This window comes from Rhinoderma darwinii, chromosome 3 (genome assembly GCF_050947455.1).
Source record: "Rhinoderma darwinii isolate aRhiDar2 chromosome 3, aRhiDar2.hap1, whole genome shotgun sequence".
In the NCBI taxonomy this organism is placed as follows: Eukaryota; Metazoa; Chordata; class Amphibia; order Anura; family Rhinodermatidae; genus Rhinoderma; species Rhinoderma darwinii.
Genome location: NC_134689.1, coordinates 377067538 through 377080802, shown reverse-complemented (window position 1 = coordinate 377080802; position 13265 = coordinate 377067538). Strand labels below are relative to the sequence as shown.

Here is a 13265-nt window from a genome sequence, read left to right as displayed (position 1 = left end):
CATAAATGTATGATGGAGGACAACAACCCTCCCCCTTCACACATTTTTGATATATTTAGTTTATAATAAAAAAAAACATATATATATTAGTGTGTATATTTATCTGCAAGCCCCCAAGGCCTCATTCACACAGGCACAAATGACTGTCACATTTGCAGCCCGTGCGCCTGTTTATAAAGTAAATAGGACATGTCCTATTTTTTTGTGGCTCATTTCTACGGCCCGGACACTTACCAGTAAATCTATGGGAAGGTGTCTGGGCCATATAAATGAATGGCTCTATATTCTGATCTGCAATTACGGATCAAAATTATGGTCGTGTGCATGGGGTCTCCGAGTGTATGTCCACCTTGGAACGTCATTGTACGGTTGACCCTCCATTACAGCTTGTAATATAATCCAGAGCTGCACTCTCAATTCAGCCAGTTGATTTTGGAAATAGTCAGCAAGCTTGTTCTCAGACTTTTTAAACAGCTGAGCTCTGTTCACACCAGCATCAGAAGTTGTGAAGGCAGTCAATGGGGTCTGTTGAGGTCTCTGGCGTTTTGACCGTGAGAATAGTGCTGCTTGCAGGATACCGTGTTGGATCCTTTGTATAACATATACCACCTGCGCCCGATGGACCCCACTGTTTTATCATGAGGTCCGTCGGTTACCGTAGTGGCGTCTTTCATTGTGGCTGTGATGACCGGACGCAGATGTGAATATAAAATAAACCTGGTGATGTCATTGATCATAGGTTTGGGTTTCGGCACGTTCTCTGCATTATGCCGGAGTTGTCTATGGATATGATATATCTGGAATATAGGAAGACGACGTTGGGTCTTATTGCTAAACGCAGAACTATAGAGGTTTTTTATATACCTATAGTCCTAAGATAAAGGTTAGGCGTTCGTGCCCCAGGAGCAGGTTCTCCAAACAGACGTTGGGAAGTTAAAGGGGTAATCCAGGTTGTTAAATTTCTTTATACTAACGGCTGAAAATAAAGAATAATTTCGTATTCTTTCGCCCCGGCGATCCAGCGCAGATGCTCCGGCGGTCATCCCTGTGTTTGTTTGCAGGCAGCCTGAGACCACTGCGGCCAATCACACGTGTTTTGTTCCCAGCATCATGGTGCCCATCTATGAGCATGCCAGAAATACAACACATGACCGCTGAGGCCTCTGATCGCCGGGGTAAAGAACAGGCGAACAATGATTCTTTTTTTTATATCCGGACGTTTTGTAGTTGTTAGTAAAAACTGTTATAGGGGTAGTTCGGGCACGGGGCGGTTTTTCATACTCGTGGCCTATCCACAGGATAGGTTATCAGTATATGATCGGTGGGGGTCCAACACTAGGACCCGCACCGATCAGCCGTTCCGCTTGCCTCCTGGTACCGGATGTTATGAAGTGGTCGGTGCCGGAAGCAGAAGGCTCCGGCCACAGTACAGCGGCCGTTCTGCACCGCAGCTCTGCTCCTATTCACTTAAATGGGTGCAGAGCTGCAGCATGGCCGCTATCCAGTGCCTGGAGACAGCCATAAACCTGCGGATAGGTCCTCAGTATGAAAAACCGCCCCATGCCCGGACAACCCCTTTAACATCCCTGATAACCCTTTTAAAGTTAGAATTTTGGATAATACTCAACTTGGCTGATCCCCCACTTTCCCTGATGTGTCCATAGACGTGGATGCTTTCGCCATATCGGTCCGTTATCGGCAGCCTTGTCATGTTGGTCTGTAAGGCTTCGTTCACATCTGCGCCAGGGCTTCTTTCCATCAGAATGGAGCCCTGACTGACACAAACGGAAACCAAGGGTTTCAATGGTGACGGAACCGGTGCCAATGGTTTCCGTTTGTCTCCGTTGTGCAAAGGTTCAATGGAATGAATAGCGCAGTCTACTACGCTATTGATTCTGTCAAAACGACGGAACCCTTGCACAACGGAGACAAACGGAAACCATTGGCACTGGATCCGTCACCATTGAAACCTGTGGTTTGTGTCAGTCAGGGCTCCATGCCGACGGAACGTCAGAACGGGACCCTAGCGCTGATGTGACCGAAGCCTAATGTGTCTGCTCTAGTGTTCTGCCTGACATGGGGTGACTCTCGTAGACTGACTGGAATTTATGGTGAATTTTACAGGTTGTGATTCATTTATGAAGAATAATTCTAATACTCTTCACTCTGTAAAACAGCAGTCTATATTCACCAAGAGGACTTGTAACATTCATGACTTTTAAGGTCATTTTACATGGCCCGATCAGGACCGCGAAAACATGCGCCGATCGATGACACCTCTTGTTGATCGGTGCTTGCTTGCTCCTGTTCACACTGGCATCTTTGATTCCATTTATAACAAAACCCATGACCCTGTGACAACCATGAACTATATTAGTCTATGGGGCCGTGCAGACAGGTGCGTGATTTTTACGCAGCGTTGGTCTGTTGCGAAAAAGTCACGACATGTCCGTTCTTTCTGCGTATTTCACGCATCACGCACCCATTGAAGTCAATGGGTGCGTGAAAACCACGCGTGCCTCACGGAAGCAATTCCGTGGGACGCGCAACAGCTGTGGAAAGGATGAATGAAAACAGAAAAGCATCACGAACTTTTCTGTTTACAAACATCCAAATGGAGTGTCATAATGATGGTGGCTGCGCGAAAACCACGCAGCCGCGCATCATACGAGGGTGACACACGGAGCTGTCAAGTGCCTTTTGCGCTCGCAATACGCAGCGTTTTTTGCGCGTGCAAAACGCACACGCTCGTGTCAATCCGGCCTTACACTTCAGCAGCGTATATTCGGTATATAAGGTTGGGGGGGGGGGGTTCCTGTATATTATTGGCAGGGTAGTCTTTGAAAATTCCTTAAAGTATTTTCTTAAAAGTAGTTAATGATGATGACTATCTCCTGTTACTGCCGCCTGGTGCTGATGTCTATAGGACAGCACGGTAACGATACATTTGCTCGCATGACGACGTTTACATGCAAAACACATGGAAATGTCATTTACATGGGGCTGGGTGGAAGGTTTGTAATATGCTAGAATTATATTGGGAATAGAGATTAAAGGGGTTGTCCGGGCACGGACTGGTTTTTCATGCTGAAGACCTATCCGTATGATCGTGGGGGGGGGGGGGGGGGTCTGCTCCTATTCACTTGAATACAGTACTGCAGCTCCGACGCTATACTGTAACTGGAGCCATCTGCTTTCGACACTGCATAACGTTGGTGCCTGGAGGCAACCGGAAGAGCTGATCGGCGCGGGGTCTGGGTGTCGGACCCCCCACCGATCATATACTGATGACAAATCCTGTAGATCAGTAGGAAAAACCGCCTTTAATTCTGACAACGCAAGAAGAGAATTCTCGTACTGAGCGGCAGGCAGTAAGTGTAACACACAGCCGCAGCCCTGCTCTAACGGTGGAGATCAGAGTAACTTCCGATCTACACCGTTTAACCCTTTTGAATTAACACTGATCAAAACTGAATTTCTGTGATGTGATCGGGGCCCATACCTAGTTTGGGCAAACAGCACAGGGCACATTAATGGACCCCAGGGCTGTATGACTATATTTTCTATTGTTAGGGCATACTTAGGAAGTATAGCCTAATGCTGTGTTCCTACAGTGCAGATTTGCTGCAGATTTTGCCTGCATTTTCTAAGCCAAAACCAGAATTGGATCTAGGAGAGCGGACCTATAAGGCCTTTCTTTAATTATTTCTACTGTTTTAGGTTCCGTTCCTGGTTTTAGCTAAAAAAAATACATGCAAAATCTGCACCAAATCTGCACTATGGGAACAAGGCCTATCAACTGCCTGGATACTATTGGTACATAGGATAATGTACTGGCAAATAGATATAAAGTAAAAAAACAAAAACCATATGGGATAAAAAAAAAAATTGTGAAGGAATAACAAAATTGGTAACAAACAAACACGTATTTCTCTAAAATAAATAAACTTTATTAAAGGGGTTTTCCCATGAGGGACATTTATGACATATCCACTACTATGGGAGATACGGAAACAGCGTAGCTCAGTGAGTTACGCTGTTTCCATAGCTCCCGACCATGTAATCAGGAAGTGGCCGGGATGCCGCGTGAGCACCAAAAGCTAGAACGGGGTTTAGGGGGGGCACCGTTCTAGAGATAGGTGCCGGTCCCAGAGGTGGGACCCACATCTATCTGAAATTTGACACATCTTGTGGATATGTCATAAATGTCCCGGGTGGGAAAACCCCTTTAACCACTTCAGGACTGAGCCTGTTTTGGCCTTGTGGCACAGCCGATTTTTTTTCCAAATCTGACGTGTCACTTTATGTGGTAATAACTCCGGAATGCTTTTATCTATCCAAGCGATTCTGAGATTTTCTCGTGACACATTGTATTTTATGATAGTGGAAAAATTTGGTCGATAAATTCAATATTTATTAGTGAAAAACACCAACATTTAGAGAAAATTTGCAAAAATGTGCATTTTTCTACATTTAAATGTGTCTGCTTGTAAAACCGATAGTAATACCACACAAAATAGTCACTAGTTAACATTTTCCATATGTCTACTTTATGTTTGCGCTGTCCTTTTTGTTTTTCTAGGACGTTACAAGGCTTATAACTTTAGCAGCAATTTCTCACATTTTCAAGAAAATTTCAAAAGGCTACTTTTATAGGGACCAGTTCAGTTCTGAAGTGGTTTTGAGGGCCTTATATATTAGAATCTCCCAATAAATCACCCCATAAAACTGCACCCCTCAAAACTGCATTCAGAAAGTTTCTTAGCCCTTTAGGCGTTTCACAGGAAATAAAGCAAAGTAGAGGGGAAATGTACAAATTATTTTTTTTTTGTCCGAAATTTATTTGTAATAAAAAAAAGTTCTGTAACTCAGAAGGTTTTTACCAGAGAAACGCAATCAATATTTATTGCCCAGGTTCTGCAGTTTTTAGGATTATCCCACATGTGGCCCTAGTGCCCTAATGGACCGAAACACAGGCCTCAGAAGCAAAGGAGCACCTAGAGGATTTTGGGGTCTGTTTCTTTTTTTTTTTTTTTTAGATTATATTTTAGGCACCATGTCAGGTTTGAAGAGGTCTTGTTGTGCCAAAACAGTGGAAACTGCCCAAAAGTGACCCCATTTTGGAAACTACACTCAATATATTTATCTATGGGTATAGTTAGCATTTTGGAATCACACAGGTATTTTGCTATATTTATTGGAGTTAGTCTGTGAAAATGAAAATCTACTTTTTTTTCTGAAAAAACATAGAAATTTGTAATATTTACAAGGAATAAAGAAGAAAATGCACCCCAAAATTTGTAAAGCATCTTCTCCCGATTACGGCAATACCACATATGTGGTAATAAACTGCTGTTTGGACCCACAGCAGGGCTCAGAAGAGAAGGAGCGCCATTTGGATTTTGGAGCGCAGATTTTGCTGGATTGGTTTTCAGTGCCATGTCGTGTTTGCAATGTCCTGGAAGGACCAAAACAGTGGAAACACCCCAAAAGTGACCCCATTTGGGAAATTACACCCCTCAAGGAATTTTTCTAGGGGTATAGTGAGCATTTATACCACATAGGTTTTTTGCAGAATTTAGTAAAATTCGGCCGTGAAAATGAATATCAACATTTTTGTCCACTAAAATGTTGACTTTTTTTTTCTTTTTCACAAGGGATAAAGGAGAAAAAGCATCCCAACATTTGTAACGCAAACTCTCCCGAGTATGACAATACCCGACATGTGGTAATAATTGTTTTTTGAATAAAAATGAATTAACCTTTGCAGGACTGATCCTTTTTTGCTTTTCCATTTTAGTTTTTCACTCCCCGGCTTCAAAACGCCATAACTTTTTTATTTTTCCATCAATAGAGTGGTGTGAGAGCTTATTTTTTGCGGGAGGAGTTGTAGTTTCTATTGATACCATTTAAAGTACCATATAATGTACTGGGAAACTGAAAATAAAATTATTTGTGGGGTGAAATTGGAAATAACTGTGATTCCTCCATTGTCTTTTGGGTTTCGTTTTTATTGCCTTGACCATGCGGTAAAAACGACAACTTAACTTTATTCTGCGTGTCAATACAATTACGGAGATACCAAATGTGTATAGTTTTTTTTTTTTTAATATATATATATATATATATATATATATATATATATATTACTACTTTTACAAAGAAAAAACTGTTTGTTAAAAAAAACAAAACTGTTTTGTATCGACACATTCTGAGAGCCCCAATTTATGTTTATTTTTTTTGCGTTGATTGAGTGGTGTGAGGGCTTATATTTGGCAGGACGAGCTGTAGTTTTTATTGGTACCATTTTTTGGTACATGCAACTTTTTGATCACTTTTTATTACATTTTATTTAGAGCTAAGGTGACAAACTGATTTTGGCGGTTTCAATTCTTTATTTCGTACGGCGTTCATTATACGCTAAAAATGACAGTTTTACTTTTATTCTGCGGGTCGGTACGATTACGGCGATACAATATGTATATAGTTTTTTTGTTTTGCAGCGTTTGGACAATAAAATCACTTGTTTATAAAATAATTTATTTTCTGTGTCACCATATTCTGAGAGCCGGAACTTTTTTTATTTTTCAGTCAAAAAAGCTGTGTAAGGGCTTGTTTTTTGCGAGACGGGTTGTAGTTTTTATTGGTACTATTTTGGGGTACATGCGACTTTTTGATCACTTTTTCATTCTATATTTTGGGAGGGGTGGTGACCAAAAAATAGTGATTCTGGCATTGTTTTTCGTTTATTTTATTTTTTTGCAGTGTTCACCGTGCAGGAAGAATAACTTCATAGTTTTATAGTTTGGGGCGTTATGAACGCGGTGATACCAAATATGTGTACTGTTTTTTTTTTAACGTTTTATTTTTTTTTCCTATGATAAGACTTATTATAGGGGAAAAAATATCTTATTTTTACACTTTTGGAAAACATTTTTATAAACTTTTTGTAACCTTTTTATTTTATTTATTTTTTACTTTTTACACTTTTTTTTTTTTTTACCTGCAGCTCTGATCGCTGCTATAATACATTACACTACTTAGGTAGTATAATGTATTCCAACTGTCAGGGCGGATTTACACAAACGTGATATACGTCCGTGCAACGCGCGTGATTTTCACGCGCATCGCACGGACCTATATTCGTCTATGGGGCCGTGCTGACAGTCCGTGATTTTTACACAGTGGGCGTAAAAGTCACGACAAGTCCTATATTTCTGCGTTTCTCGCGCATCATGCAGCCATTGAAGTCAATGGGTGCGTGAAAATCACGCTCACCACACGGAAGCACTTCCGTGGGACGCGTGTGATTCGCGCAACAGCAGTCAAAAGTATGATTGTAAACAGAAAAGCACCACGTGCTTTTCTGTTTACAAACATACAGAGTGTCATAATGGCGGCTGCGCGAAAATCACGCAGCCGCGCATCATATGGTGATGACACACGGAGCTGTTAATTGCCGTTTGCGCGCGCAAAACGCACATGCTCGTGTAAATCCTCCCTCAGTGTGACGTCACAGTCACTCTGACAGTAAGTCTACAAGGACCAGCCAGAGGCTGGTCCTCATAGGCTTCCATACATTGCAGACCCGGAGACCGTTGCCTGGCCTGTGGATGCCATCACAAGCATTAGCAACCTCCACAATTGCATGGGGGCTGCTGATTTTGCCAAAATCAGCGGCGATGAGCCGCTGATCGGCAACAGTGGAACGTCAGCTGTCGTGGACAGCTGACTTCCCGATGCACACTGTCATTGACAGTGTGCATCGGGAACTACACAGTGACTTCCTGTCACTCTGACAGAAGGCTGGTCCTGATAGGCTTCCGTACATGGCAGACATGGAGGCCATTACTTGGCCTCTGGTTGCCATTCTAGCCATCTGCAAACCACACAATTTCGATTGCAATCGATCGCTGCATTTAAGGGGTTAATTGCCAAAATGAGCCGCTGATCGGCAACAGTGGAGTGTCAGCTGTCGGGGATAGCTGGCCTCCCGGTCCCCTGTGCACACTGAAAATAAATAGCCATAAATAACTTTTTTTTATTTTTTCATTGACGTGGCCGTATGAGGCCTTGTTTTATGCAGGAGAAATTGTATTATTTTGTTTCACAGTTTTGAAGTAGAAAAAATAATTTTTACGGCGTGACTATAGGAAACAGCGATTCTCTGCATCGTTTTTCTTGTTTTTTATTTTTTTTATTCCATTCACGTTTTCTGCTAAATAACCAGTTAGATTAAGTCTTCAGGTTGTTACAGTCGTTTAGATACCTAATATGTGTAGGTTTTTTGTTTTTATTTAGTGTAGGGGCAATAAAATATATTTTATGCAAAATAATGCCTTTTTTTTATTTTTATCCCATTAAGGGGTAACTTTATAACTTTTTATTTTTTACTTATAATGTATTAGCATACTCCTATATGCTAATACATTATACTTTGTCACTATGACACAGGCTGCTGTTAGGGCAGCACATAGTGTACCCTAACAGCAGGCAAACTGAGCAGATGACCCTGGGGTCCTTTGTAGGTCCCCAGGGCTGACTGCAGAGGGATTCCCTGCTCTTTGATCACATCACCGGGTTTCCAGTGATATGATCGAAGAGGGGTGTTCCTGTTGACCATGCCGCGGTCACGGACTGCGGCGATCAAAGGGTTAAACAGCTGGGGTCCGAAATGTTTTCTGACCCCAGCTGTGTTCAGCAGGCTGCTCTAAGATCAGGAGCTGTTAGTTACATCTCCTGCTTAGAGGATGAGCGCTCAATCGCCTCTTCTACAGCGACGCCAAAATACGTCGCTGTAGACTAAGGACATGCACCGCCTGCCGTCAAAAGATGGTGGGTGGTCGTTAAGGGGCTAAATAGAAGTAGACAATTTTTTTTTTGCTGCACAAAATGATGGAGCTTATTAAAGTCAATGGGGAATATTTATCAAACCCTTTACGCCGGTTTTCCGGCATAGAAAAGTTGTCGTTTTTGACATTTTCATCTTACACCACCTCCTCTAGCAGAAGGGGGCGCCACAGCGGGCAATAAATTTACTATCATTTATGCCAGACAAATGCTGGCATAGATTTGATTTTCCCGTGCATGGACGTCCAGAATTGCGCTAATTTATTAAGAGGCGTTACTTATTAAATTACCCCCAATGAGTTCCGTTCGGGTAGTTGGTTTTCGTCCTACGACGGATCCAGCAATTCTGATGTTCTTGTTGTATTGCTCCTATGACAGAGCAGAACAATGGAAGCCAGAGCCTTATGGTATGTGCACACACACTAATTACGTCCGTAATTGACGGACGTATTTCGGCCGCAAGTCCCGGACCGAACACCGTGCAGGGAGCCGGGCTCCTAGCATCATAGTTATGTACGATGCTAGGAGTCCCTGCCTCGCTGCAGGACAACTGTCCCGTACTGTAATCATGTTTTCATTACAGGACAGTAGTTCCACGGAGAGGCAGGGACTCCTAGCATCGTACATAAGTATGATGCTAGGAGCCCGGCTCCCTGCACTGTGTTCGGTCTGGGACTTGCGGCCGAAATACGTCTGTCAATTACGGACGTAATTAGTGTGTGTGCACATACCTTTATGTTGACCGGTGAATGCTGTAACTATTAATAATAACAAAATGTAATTAAAACTGCAGTGGTATTGGTTTTTTTCCAGCATTTCTGCCTAAATAAAAATATAATGTATATGATCCAATAAATACCTAAAACCTACCTGAAGTACAACTCATCCCAAAATATACACCGCCTCATAGGATATGTTCACACATGGGGATACGCTGCGCCAAAGCACACAGTGTATCCGCCCGGTCGCCGCAGGGAATTCTGGCTGAAAAAATGCACCAAATTGTGTGCTGTGGAAATCCTGCACTAAAAAAACAAATGGGATACTTACCACGGCAACGTGTGTCCCCCCGACATCCTGACGTTCTGTAGCCCTGGGATGACGTTTCATCCCATATGAACTGTTGCGGCTTTATGTAAGCTGCATGTGGTACAGGCGTAGTGATCCTCCGTCATTAGATCGTCAGCTCTTGAGCCCCCAGTGTTTATATAACCTCATTCTTGGCTCCTGTATCTGTGTATGTAAATACAGTGCTAGTTCCTGGACTGTGTATGTGGATATATAACCTGTGCGGTAGCTCCTCTACTATGTAGGACTTCTGTAGCTGATCACGTATATGCACGGCTCCTGGAAATCTGTCTATAGATCCATAAACACAGCAGTCACGACCTATTCTATGGGATTGTTCAGCGCATGCTGGGAGGTTTAGTCTCGCAAGGATCTGTGGCGAAATAGTCAGTGGCCACTTTATTAGGACCACATGTCTAGTACTGGGTGAACTTTTGATTTGTCCGATTTGAACTCTCGATTTTATTTTGTATTTGTCCAATAAAATTTGAACTTTTCTATGCCTGTGGCATTTAAAACCAATATAGTATACGACTCCTTTTTTTTCTTTTTGTTTCAAATATATGGTGGAGTTTCTATTTCAATACTGGGGAGGTTATTATCTACATTGTTGGTGACCTAGCCCCCTTTTACTGATTGTCCTGTGAGACATATGTTGATGTTAATGTCTAGTACTGGGCAGTGCCAGCTTTTGCCCACATAAAAGCCTTCATACATTCTATGGATTCAGCAAGGTGCTGGAAACTTTTCTTTACACATCCTTCCAGTAACTCCTGTGCCAAGGCTGAGCTGTCGCCAGTGAAGATGCCAAAGCTTAGCGCTACCTCCTTGAGAGTAGCCAGTCGGTGGCATTGGCATCCATGAGAGTTGAATGTAGAATGATGCAGTGGATGTAATGTTGACCGGCTGTAGAGGGTTTTTAACTACTGGATCAGGAGAACCAGGCCAAGGCGGACTAATGTACTCACTGAGGGCTGACAACCAGTCTGTCTCAAATACTGTCCAGGCCGAAGCTGGGGATGGGAGAAGTCGCTCGGCAGCCGTCGCACTGTCATCCTCGTCTTAACCTGCTGTATTAATCAAATTTTTCTAAAAGTAAGTGGAGAACCTTCAGTAAGGTCCTGTTCACATCACTTTTTTTTGGCATACGTTTAGGGCTCATTTAGACGAGTATATTACTCCTCCACGTGCTGTGCGTTGAAATAACTCCCAGCGCACGGACCCAGTCACTTCAATGGGGCTGTTCACACATGCGTGAGTTTTCACACCGCGAGTGTCCTTTGCGTGAAACTCACTGCATGTCCTATGTTGGTGCGCTTTTGCGCACCTTCTCGCCCATTGAAGTCTATGGTTGCGTGGAAAACACGGACAGCCCAGGGATGACATCTGTGTGCTGTGCGTGTTTCAAGCATTAGTTACAAAGAGATGCAGAGAAATGAAAATAAAAAAATGCACGTGAAAATTGCCTGCCACACGCAAAGCACACTGGTGCCATATGCAACGCACACTGACGGCACACGGACATGAACTGCTGGAAAAACACTGCGTTTTTTACGCGTGCGGATCAGATAGACTCGTCTGAATGTAGCCCTAGGCCTTATTCACACGAACGCTGCGTGTTTTGCGCGTTGCAGTTTGGTGTGTCATCAGTGGTGGCTGCGTGATTTTCACGCATATGCCATCCTTATGACACGCGGTGTTGAAGTTTAGAAAAAGAAATGAAGGAAGTGCTTTTTATTTTTTCCTTCATTTCTTTATCTACTGTTGCGCGAATTACGCGCGACACACGGAAGTGCTTCCGTGTGCTGCGCTTGATTTTCACGCACCCATTGACTTCAATGGGTATGTGATGCGCGAAAAACGGCCAAGTATAGGACATGTCGTGAGTTTTACGCAGCGGACACACGCTGCGTGAAAATCACGGAATGTCTGAACGGCCCCATTCACTAACATAGGTCCGCGCGTATCACGGACGTTGAACACGTTCGTGTGAATAAGGCCTGAGGGTATGTTCACACGCAAACGCAAAATACGTCTGAAATTACGGAGCTGTTCAGGCGAAAACAGCTCCTGAATTTCAGACGTTTTTGCAAGTACTCGCGTTTTTCGCGGCGTCCATTACGGATGTATTTGGAGCTGTTTTTCAATGGAGTCAATGAGAAACTGCTCCAAAGAAGTGTCATGCACTTCTTTGACGCGGGCGTCTTTTTACGCGCCGTCTTTTGACAGCGACGCGTAAAATTACACCTCGTCTGAACAGAACATCGAAAAACCCATTGCAAGCAACGGGCAGATGTTTGTAGGCGTAATGGAGCCGTCTTTTCAGGCATAATTCGAGGTCTAAAACGCCCGAATTACGCCTGAAAATAGGTCGTGTGACCATACCCTCAGAGTAGTAAAAACTTGCGACGTATATGCTAAACATAGGCTGTGACCGATGCCCAACAGTGGCATCCGTCACCCATAATCTGTTATACCATCCGTTTACCGTATATATCATGTAAAGCTATTGATGGGCTTCCTATGATGGATACGTCACCCATAGTACTTTTTTTTGCGGGCTCTCGCTATATGGAACATCATAGTCTACAATATTCTATATAGTAAAAAATCTATATAAATAGAAGGTATACCAGCCTGACAGAGGCAGAAAGGACACTCTGTTGGCCTCCGTTAGGCTAATGGAGCCCTATGGACACGTCTAGCATGTATTTCGGGAGCTCTCTTGGTGTACACGCTAAACGTAGGACAAAAAATGTGATGTGAACAGGGCCTAACGTGAATTCAGAGGTGCTTGTACTGTCCATGAATACAGTTCAGGGCCTCTGCTTATCTGTCAACGATCCTCTATCACAGGATTTCCTACCGGTCACGCCCGCCCAGTGTGTCCGCATCGCACTTCCTCTTTTTTTTTTTTCTGCTTTTCCATTTGTCTGGTTTGTATTTTTCTCCTTTTTTGTGTTCTATTTCTCTTATTTCATCTTTGATGGAGTAGATCTGAAAGCCTTAGTATAGGATCTTACATGATCACCGAGCAGAGTCTGGACGCTGAGGTTACAAGTAACTAACACTAAACCTACGAGGCAGTTAAGAATTCCTGGTCTTTCTTCTATATTTTAGCGGAACTTATTGCTTCTTTTTTGTTGCCTTGTTTCGGAGTTCTCCTTTTTATCAGCAGCACTAGAGATGTGAGGCTGCGTTATCTGCAATACCAGGCGTGTTGAACCCTTTAGTGACCCAGGCACAGATATATATGATAACCTAGTATTGGTAAATCGTATATGGTTATGACTTCACTACATAAAGGATCTGCAGTATTAAATGCATACAGAGCAGTACAGCACTTA

General features: G+C 43.1%; 2 protein-coding genes across 3 annotated transcripts in view; one reads left to right on the top strand and one right to left on the bottom strand.

Moving 5' to 3' along the window:
• STXBP2 (syntaxin binding protein 2) overlaps positions 1–13265 on the top strand; it is a 66231-nt gene that overhangs the window by 444 nt on the left and 52522 nt on the right. The gene's annotated exons all lie outside the window — the stretch shown is intronic.
• RETN (resistin) overlaps positions 1–13265 on the bottom strand; it is a 115541-nt gene that overhangs the window by 75963 nt on the left and 26313 nt on the right. The window lies entirely within an intron of this gene.